An 11,343-nucleotide genomic window follows, 5' to 3' on the forward strand; every position below is an offset into this window, starting at 1 on the left:
AGATTCTAATGTTAAGGTATACTAATAGTCCAATATAGCTCTTTCTCTGTCACTTACATATAATGCTCGTAAAATCTTTCTCTCTTTACTCGTGCCAGTACTGACTTCGGCGCGAAGGAGATTCTCCTGTCGAATACTCTCCGCTGTCGGCAGGGATTGTATTGCGCCCATAGTTGCCATATTTTATATAATTTATGAAGATCAAAAGAAATACACACAAAAAATTAATAGGAATTAAAAAGTTTTGAAGATAAAAAATATGTTTATGGATAGTTAGCAAGGTAGTGCCATGGCTCTATGGCACTACCTCACGGGCCGCCACTGTGTGAATTTAGTTGGATGAAGTATATAGTTGCACAGAAAAATGTATGGAATGATGACCCTTCATCATTTTATATACAGTAGAGCGTCGATTATCCAAACTAATTGGGAGACATGGGTGTTCGGAAAACCGATTTGTTCGGATAATCGAACTATACTGATATAGTCATACATATTTATCCAAAAGTGAATAAAAGCCATATTTATATACCTACATATTTATTTATATCTTGAGAATGACAAATAGCAATTAAACAAAAAAGTGCAGTCTTTGTAATAACATATTTTTGGATACAATATTGAAGAAAATTGAAGATATTTTAAGCGTTAATTACTAATTAATTACTAACGCTTGTACTCGAGTGCGGGGCGCGGGAGTTGGGAGTTCGGATAACCGGTCGTTCGGTTGATCGACGTTCGGATAATCGGCGCTCTACTGTATTTCCAACTAAATTCACATTCACTTTACGAGTATTAGCCAATAATTTTGCTTATTTATTTTTATATGTACTCGATTATTCAACATCATTTTATTTAATAATGTTATGGCTTTTTATTTGCTCAGGTAGCCTATTACCTCCTTGGCAGTGTTAGTTGTAGCCTTGCGATATGCGGGTCTTCTAACAATATGAACAAAAATGGTAACCTTGCTCCTGTAATGATCCTTTTACAAGTTAACATACAACTTTTTTAACTTGCTACACTATACTGATGAGGTCCAATTAGGCCGAAACATCGGTGTATATAGTTGCACAGAAATGTATGAAATGATGACCCTTCATCATTTTATATATTTCCAACTAAATTCACATTCACTTTACGAGTATTAGCCAATAATTTTGCTTCTTTATTTTTATATATGTACTATGTACTCGATTATTCAACATCATTTTATTTAATAATGTTATGGCTTTTCATTTGCTCAGGTAGCCTTACCTCCTTGGCAGTGTTAGTTGTAGCCTTGCGATATGCGGGTCTTCTAACAATATGACCAAAGATGGTAACCTTGCTCCTGTAGTGATCCTTTTACAAGTTAACATACAACTTTTTAACTTGCTACACTATACTGATGAGGTTCAATTAGGCCGAAACACCGGTGTATATAGTTGCACAGAAATATATGGAATGATGACCCTTCATCATTTTATATATTTTCAACTAAATTTACATTCACTTTACGAGTATTAGCCAATAATTTTGCTTATTTATTTTTATATATGTACTCGATTATTCAACATCATTTTATTAAATAAATTTATATATATTTTATATTGTGATTAATATATATATATATATATATATATATATATATATATATATATATATATATATATATATATATATGGTTCAAATATGTATATCGTTCAGTGGCGGCTCGTGGCTTTAGGGACAGGGTCGGCAAGGTTTTGTCTCCTCAGATAGGTATACCATCTAATTAAAAGGCTTCAATTTCATAGATTTTTGGTTTTTGTTTTTTTTTTTATTTTTGAAGATATTCTTCTTTAGGCGCGATTCGATTGAGGGTAAAATTGTACATAAATCTGCGCACACAGACAGTATGTAGTTCCTTGCTAATCTTTCAAGATAGGTATTTATGTATCTGTATCCGTGCAAATAAGTCATTAAAAGAATATATTAGTGTTTTTAGTAAATGTATTATTTATTATAATTCTTGTGTTTTTGGATTTGTGTTTCTCTGTAGTAAAATAATTATTTTACACTACATAACATTTTTACACTACTTGTCGCCGTATTGTGTAATTATATCCGAAACTTACATGTCAATTACAAGGACCTCGCTGGTGTAGTTGGTAGGGCGTTAGCTCCGTGATTGGAATGACGCGGGTTCAAAACCTGGGCGATTCATATTTTTTTTTATTTTTGGTTGTTTTAATAAATATTTTTTGAAAGTGGTAGATAAGAAAGTTATTTTAATTTTTAAATAAAATACAAATAACCTGTTAAGTATATTTACTTCGTTGAAATTACCTATATAATAGAAGAATATCTTACGTGCGTACAAAGTACACACACATTCTTTTTTTTATTTTTTTTTTGTTTTTTTTTGTAAACTTTTTTATAAATTAACTCTAGTCTATGTTGTTTCGAAGTAGCAAAATGGGTTATAACGTCATTGTATTTATTATTGTTTTGGAGAGGTTTTAAAAGTTTTTTCCTATTGACATTTGAGACAAGTTTGACATTCTCTCTCGTTTCATGGTGTCTCGACAATACGTTTTGACTTTTTTGAGACAAGAGAAATCCCGTTCATTTGAGGCAGAATTTGCCCACATTTGAGCACAATAATTTATTAAATTCGGGAACAGTTTGTTGTACCTAATGAATTGCAGTATATAAAATTAAAAATATTTTGTAACTTATCCCACCTTCCGAAAATATTTAGATCAGCATATAAAACTGTTAATCCATTTTCTTATTTTATTTGAATAAAGAATGATGGATAATTTTTAATGAACTTGTCTAATAGATATTTTGAAAATTCCTTGTAAATAATAATTGAGTTATCCTTCCGCTCAAAAAGGTCCGGAATATTGTTTAAATAATCAAAATGTCAAAAAATTAAGAAAAACTTCGATTTTTTTCTTCGTTTTTTGATTTTAACTTTCAAAGTATTCACTTCTGAGAAAAGTTACACTGACATAAAAGTTGGGTAACTAAATTTCCTACAATATAGGATTGGTTAAAAATTTTAAAAAGTGTCATCCTTGTTGCAATACAGCAATAATTGCGAAAAAAACATAAAAAATAAGTATTCGCATTTTACGTTTTTCAACCATTTATGCTAACACTTACGACCTTCATATTTTAAGCAAAAAACCTTTGGGATATAATAAAACAATACTGTAAATTTCATTAAGATCGATTCAATACATTTTGCAAAATAAATTTTGCAATCCAGCTTTTGCAAAAAAAATTAATTTTTTCAAAATGTTGCAGTACTGACAATAAAGCAGATAGCAAGTTGAATTTTTTTTTACATATAGAAGAAAGGTACAGTATTCTTCTATACGTAAAAATAAATTCAACTTGCTGTCTGCTTTATTTTCAGTTCTGCAACATTTTGAAAAAATTAATTTTTTTGCGAAAGCTGGATTGCAAAATTTATCTTGCAAAATCTATTGAACCGATCTTAATGAAATTCACAGTATTTTTTTATATGATATAGTTTTTCTGGGTAAAATTATGAAGGTCTTAAGTGTAGCATAAACGGTTGAAAAGCGTAAAATGCGAATACTTGTTTTTTATGATTTTTTCGCATTTATTGCTTTTTTGCAACAAGGGTGACAATTTTTAAAATTTTTAGCTAATCCTTTATTGTAGAAAATTTAATTACGCAACTTTTATGACAGGGCAACTTTTCTCGAAAATGAATACTTTTAAAGTTATAATCAAAAAATGAAGAAAAAAATCGAATTTTTCCTTTATTTTTTGACATTTTGATTATTTAAACAATGTTCCGGACCTTTTTGAGTGGGAGGATAACTCAAATATTATTATATGAGTTATTTTCAAGCAATTTCTGCAAACAAATATAAGTCACCTCTCAACGTCCAAATTAAATCTCAACATCCAAGTAAAAAGTTTTAAAAAGTTTTACGTGTCTTGCCGTTTGCAGATCACCGCTGTGCTCGGCAGATTGTTTTTCTGCCGTACTTGTCATTCAAATAAATACGGGGAATGTAGAGTGGCTTCATATCAAAGACGGACATGTGTAAAAAAATGAAAATTTAGTTAGGAGTTGTTTCTTATAGATTTTTTCCTGCTCTTTTCAACGGTGATAATAGTTTTCTTCAAACACGGACGCAAATACGTTATTTTTAGCTTCAAAGTTGAATGTTTGTTTCAAAAACGGACTCCTGTTATGAAGGTTTATTTCAAAAACGGACATCTCCCCAACAGGCCAATGAGAATGCTGTATTGTGATCACATGACTGCGAAATTAACCAATGAACTAAAACTATAGAAATTGAGATTTTCATTGTATACAAAAACCCATTTATCTCAATTCTTCTCGAATGACACATGTCCGTCTTTGATATTAGGCCACAATTTGTTGCCTATCGGCTAATATTCCATAGCGTATTATTACAAGCAAATGGTCAACTGGGTACGGCTAGCCGAAGCGGGCCATGAATTCACACAATGGCAGTCGGGTGTATGGCTGGCTAGGATCCTTAATTTGAAAAGTCTCTTACGCACAGCGCACAGGGATCACTTAACGTATCAGATCGTTCGAATTATTTTAAAAACAATGAATAAAATTTAGTCTGTATTATCTCACAGATATTTTTTTTATTTCAAAGAAACGAATATCATCAACTCTGATTAACTTATTTATTTAAAAAAATCTATAATGTGTCCATAAATGTGTGGGTCGGCACTGCCGACCCTGCCGTCCCTGACGAGCCGCCACTGATATGGTTCAAATCAATGACGTATGATATCCGTCTTGTCATTGGTTCAAATAAAGACGACCATGTTTATGATAACCAATCAGAGACAGAAATGAGAAAATTAAGCTTTTAGCAACGAATTATCAAGTAGGCGGCTTTTTCCTATTTTCAAATTAGACAGTTTACCAAAGAAAAATTTGTTTTTAATTCTACCAACGCTAATACTTACTGTGGAAAAATATTGTGTAAATTTTACCAAGTAAAGTCCGTTCGCTAAACTCAGACACAACTGGCTAGTGATTTAAGCTAGTAATTTTGCCAATTTTATAAAATTGCCAAAAAAATCATTACTAAATAGTTAATAATTACTAAGTATTTAGTAATTTTGCAAATTTTGTCAAAATTGACAAAAAACAAAAAAGTTACGTACTAAAATCATTAGCCATTTGCGTCTGAGTTTAACGAACCGACTATACCTACGAATACAAATAAACATTTTTATAATGCCTCAAATACAATTACGATACCTATACTTTTTTTGGTTATCTGGAAATGGTAAGATATCTTTAACAACATTGTTTTTTTTCAAATTTCTCTTTCAAACACACTAGCGTTGTTTGTATGGTAAAATTATTTGAATGCCAAATTGAGGTGTTCAAAGGCATAAGTAGATAATTTGACTTCTTACTAAAAAGATTCAAAAACATGTTTTAAATGTAATGTACCTACTTATATATTTTAATTGTAACTTGGAATATTCAAGTGAATTTTTTACAGATGGATTCTGAAAATTGTGTTACAAGGCTGTCAGCAGTACAAGCTATGTCTAAAGATGTTGGCACAGGAGTATTCGCATTTGATGATGGATGTCAGCTTGAAGCTGTATATAAAGTGCTTGGACTACTTAAAAAAGACACAAATAATTCTGTTAAAAATGCAGCGGTGACATGCGACATGGTAAGTTAGATTTGCAGACGTAATTTCACATAAACATATTGTATAATATAAAAATGTATACCATTTTTATTCAGTTGCAATGTGAAGCCAAAACTGTATTAATTTTCACTTAGTTCAGAGAGCGCAAAGCGCAAACCAGCACTCTAATCGACGATTTCGCCTCTAATTAGAGGCATCATCAGAGAGGCATAGGACATAGGTTTGCTATCTCTGACCCAAGTGAAGTGAAAATTTTCAGCCAGCTAGTCCCCGCATTGCAACTAACGTGATGGTAGTAGGTGCTTAGCGGCATCTGCTAAATAAAAGTCAAAGTTTTCATCCTAATAAAAATATTTACAAACATTTTGAATGATTTTAACATAAAACTACAGGCGACGAGTTCCATCCTGGGCATCAGCTACCTCGGAAACCATCGCCGTCATGAAATTGATACTCAGCGATCCCCAAAACTCCCGAGTAATGGATATTGACTAATTTTGATTATAACATAAAACTCCAGACGACGAGTTCCACCATAGGCACCAGGTACCTTGGAGACCATCGCCTAGATGAAATTCGTGCGCAGCGACCGGCCAAAACCCTCCGAGTAATGGTTACCCATACAGCACAGGTCATCTTTTAGATATCTTATTTATAACCAAATATGGTCTTAATGTCTTAGGTCTCAATTAAGACTTTTAAAAGATATCTTTAAAACGCCAAATTTATGATATCTTTAAAACGCCAAATTTAAGATATCTTTTAAACATCATATTTAAGACATTTTTTCTTAAAAATAGGTTATGTTATAATTACGAATTTAAAAGTTAGGTTAGGTTAGGTTAGTAAAACATTTAAGACAAGAGCTGGTAGCAAAAAGGCAAACTCCAGACAAAAGCTTTTTCACATCAGTGACTTCAGTGGTATTTCCCATATGGTTTTATTTGAGGGATATTTAGAAGACTACAGATTTTAATAATGCAGTAAGTTTAGGTTTAGATTGTTATATTATTAAAGTAAAAAGTTAACTTTGTTATCAAGAGTAAATGCATGTCTCCTAATTCAAGAGCTTACCTCAACAATATGCTCTTAAAAATATATTTTTTAGGTAGGTATCGGAGCTTGTTAAAGTAGGAGGATCAAAAGCCTATGATTTTGTATAAAGAGTTGGAAAATTAATTATTAGCAATGAGCAAGCTTTAAGTACAGTTGGCTGGGACAAAAAGGCAAACAAAAGTTTTGTGATACCAGAATTGCAAATCTGATAATTGGTAAAGCTTATTCTACATGTACATGTAAATTTTTAATAGCAATAAACGTATTTTTAGAACCTAATTATTTTTATTAAAAGTTCGTTTAAAATATTTCATAAAAAATTAAAAAGAAAGCTATCCTAAACACCTTAATAATATACAAAAAAAGGCATCTTTAAGATGTAAGGATTTGTAACATCCGTACATCTTTAAGACGTCGTAAAGATATCTTTCCGGAAATACCAGACATCTTTAAGACGTCTAAAACATATTTAGTGAGTTATCTTTTAGATTTCTTTAAGATATCTTTGTGTTATCTGGGTATTGACTGATTTTGAATGATTATAACATATAACTCCAGGCAGCTAGTTCCACCCTGGGCTTCAGGTACCTCGGAGACCATCGCCGTCATGAAATTCGTTCACATCGACCCACAAAACACCCGAGTAATGGTTATCGACTGAGTTTGAATGATTATAACCTCCAGGCGACGAGTTCCACCCTGGACACCAGGTACATAGGAGGCCATCGCCGAGATAAAATTCTTGTTCAACGACCTCCAAAACTTACGAGTATAAAAATTGAACTCATTTCCGTCAGTATTTCCCTAGTTCTAAATTTTTCATTTTCCATCTCTTCGAGATGCATTTTTCTTATAGAAATTTTAATCTGCCAGAGATCAATTTAGTTCACAAAATTTCCTAACACTCTCCTGAATCGAATGCAAAAAGTTGCATGACGATTCATCTTACTGCACAAAATTCCTAGGTTTTGGGCATTTTAGTGCTTCGTTGCTTCGCCTATTAAATTAGTTTGAAGTCAACGATTTACAACAAAGCCTGTTAGACCAGTGCGCATGTGTAAAAATATTACTACATTTGGATGTTGAGAGGTGACTCATATTTTTTTGCAGAAATTGCTTGAAAATAACTCATATAATCATATTTGAGTTATCCTCCTACTCAAAAAGGTCCGGAACATTGTTTAAATAAGTGAAATTTAATAAAAAAATTTCCTCTTGGTAAAAGGTATATTAGTTTAAAAAGCCCTAAAGGGCTACAAACATACGAACAAAACGTTTTCGCTCTGTAACAAGAGCATCATCAGTGTTACAAGAACATGGTGAGCTAACCAAAAAATACAAGGTCAAAGCCTTTAAAAAAACAGACAAAAGTCTAGTATAAATAAATACATCGAAAAATCCAAAGGATGGATAAAATTCCTAAGGATACGGCCCTAGGGCAACATATGACTCCCACACGTGGTAAATGGGTCAAAAGGTAACTAGGTCATTATGTTATAATAGGTGGCAGGTAACTCTGCCTTGAGTTCCTGCAACCTGCTCCTTGCGCAACTTTTATGTCGACTTACGCAACTTTTCTCGGAAGTGAATACTTTTAAAGTTATAATCAAGAAACGAAGAAAAAAATCGAATTTTTCCTTCATTTTTTGACATTTTGATTATTTAAACAATGTTGCGGACCTTTTTGAGTGGGAGGATAACTCAATTATTATTACAGGGTGTCTGCGTAACTTGGAACCATATGGGAAACTTTTTTAATATCAATTTTACGAAAAAATGTTATTCTTTATAAAGTGCTCTGCATAGTCTAAAACCTAAGATGCAATCATCAGATATCAAATTTTGTCAACAGTATACGAGGTATGTCAAAAAATATGAATTTCGCTCAAGAGCAAACTACCTTTATATTTCAAAATATCAAAAAATTTTATTATAAAAAGTTATTTGTAATTAAAAACCATATTCAAATATTCAACAACAGCCTTCTACTTGAAAAAAAAATTTCTGAAATTTTCCTAAATTACCGATTCCGAACATCATTTTTATTTATTAGACATGTAATAACTCTTTAATTAATAATTTTAGGAAAAAAAGTTATTCTTTATAAAAATCTTACAGAGGAGCAGACCCGGATAACGATCATATATTGACAATAGTCAAACTTAAGCAAGAAATTCCCAAGCTAACAAGAAAAGGAACACAACGGAAAAAATACCAATTAGAGCGACTCCAAGATAAAGAGGTAGCAAAAAGAACAGAGGAAGAGATAAACAAGAGATTGGAAAGAATAACGACCGGGAACCTAGAAGAGGAATGGGAATAAATACAAGCAGCTGTGATAGAAGCGGCAGACCTTAGCATTGGGAAAGCAGAAAAAGAAAATAGAGAACAATAGTTTGATGAGGACTGCAAAAGAATTCTAGAGCAGAGAAACAACGCAAAAATGGAAAATATTAGAAACAACACAGAAAAAAGTAACGAGTATTATAAAGAAAAGAGAAGAGAAGCTAAGCGATTATGTAGGCAAAAGAAGAGAAAAGCACTGGAACAGCAACTAGAAATAATAGAAGAAAACTATGTCCAAAAAGAAGTTAAAAATTTTTATCAAGGGGTAAAAAAAACACGAGGGACTCAAAATAAATGCATAATGTTTTGCAGAAATAAAGATGGTATGTTGCTGGGAGACAAGACAGAAAAATTGAATAGATGGGCAGAATACTTCGGAGAATTATTAAACGATAAAGCCCAAACAGAAACAGAAATGCAACAGCGAGGGCAAGAAATCGAACAACAACAAATACAAGAAGCGGAACCACAACAAACACAAGCACCGACAGAAAGGGAGATAATAACAGTAATAAAGGACCTAAAAAAATAATAAAAGTGCCGGAGAAAGCGGAGTTCCAGCAGAGATATTAAAGGTAGGAGGAAATATACTGCAGCAAAAAATAGCTGGACTTATAAAGAAAATATGGGACAACGAAAAAATGCCGGAGCAATGGAACACAGCACTCATCTGCCCAATTCACAAGAAAGGTGATAAGACCATATGTGAAAATTACAGAGGAATCGCACTGTTAGAAGTGGTGTATAAGGTATTAGCAAAAATTATAAGAACTAGATTGAAAGCTTATGAATCAGAGATAATAGGAGAATACCAGGCTGGTTTCAGACAGGGAAGAGGAACAACCGATCAAATTTTTTTGCTAAAGTTATTGCAAAACAATAGTTATGAACAAAATCTAGGATTACATATGCTCTTTATCGATTTTAAACAGGCTTACGACTCAATCTCACGAAACGGGCTATACGAAGCAATGAGAGCACTAGGAATATCAGAGAAACTGATACGATTAGTTAAAATGACGTTAACCAACACAGTCAATAAAGTCATGATAGAAGGCAGTTTTTCAAATCAGTTTAACGTCAACAGAGGATTAAAACAAGGGGAGCCCCTGTCAACAGACTTATTCAATCTAGTACTAGAAAATATAATTAGAGGAGCCAATATCCAGACAAGCGGCACGATTCTTAACAGAAGACAACAGTGTATAGGTTTTGCAGATGACTTGGTGTTTCTGACGCGTTCAAGAATAGAACTTCAAAAAATGTTCAAGCAATTTGAAGAAGAAGCAAAAAAATATGGCCTGACTATAAACCAAGGAAAAACCAAGTATATGGAAATGAGAGGAGAAAATGCTGAAGAAAATAAGTGGATTACTCTAAGGACAAATGACAAAGATTATAAATTTGAGAAGGTAACTGAATTTGAGTACCTTGGAGTCACAGTTACAAATAGAGGAGACGAAGAGAGAGAGAGATAGATAAACGGTTGTTAAAAGGTAGCAAAGCAGTAGGTTCATTAAACGCACTGTTGAAGGCAAAAAACGTGTCCAGGGCAGCCAAGATCCGAGCGTATGAAGCAATAGTGAGACCAACGGTGCTGTATGCATGTGAAACTTGGACAATGAACCAGAAAGTAGAAAATAAGCTAGAGATTTGGGAGAGAAAAATATTGAAAAAAGTTTTTGGTGGTACGGGGGAGCATGGAGGATAACGGGGAATGGCGCAGAAGGACAAACCAGGAGCTAATGGAGATGTATAAGAAACCTAAAATAACTCAGAAAATCAAGGCACAGAGAGTTAGATGGTTGGGCCATGTTTAACTAATGCCACAAGAAAGAAACGTCCTAAGAGTTTTATCAGCAGGAGAACAAGGGAAGAAAAGAAGAGGGAGACCACGAAGGAAGTGGTTTGATGCCGTCCGGACTGACCTAGAAGAAATGGGTACAAGAGACTGGAGAGGACAAGTACAGGACCGCAAAAAGTGGAAGAAATTAGTCAAGACTATCGAAGCCAAGGGCCTCTAAGGCCTGTAGGGCTGTTATATATATATATATATATATATATATATATATATATATATATACATTTATATATATATATATATATATATATATATATATATATATATATATATATATATATGTAATAACTCTTTTATTAATAACTTTAGGAAAAAAAGTTATTCTTCATAAAAATCTGTGCATGGTCTAAACCTCAAGATGCAACCATCAGTTATCCAAGTTTGTTAATTTTATACGAGGTGTGTCGA

General features: G+C 32.7%; 1 long non-coding RNA gene across 1 annotated transcript; it reads left to right on the forward strand.

The window, feature by feature from the left end:
- Nucleotides 1–6,051: 6,051 nt before the first annotated feature.
- LOC126893428 (uncharacterized) lies at nt 6,052–6,881 on the forward strand. The gene is made up of 2 exons (XR_007701177.1): nt 6,052–6,655; nt 6,781–6,881. It is a non-coding gene; the product is annotated as an uncharacterized LOC126893428 (long non-coding RNA).
- Nucleotides 6,882–11,343: the final 4,462 nt, after the last annotated feature.

This window comes from Diabrotica virgifera, chromosome 10 (genome assembly GCF_917563875.1).
Source record: "Diabrotica virgifera virgifera chromosome 10, PGI_DIABVI_V3a".
NCBI lineage: Eukaryota > Metazoa > Arthropoda > Insecta > Coleoptera > Chrysomelidae > Diabrotica > Diabrotica virgifera.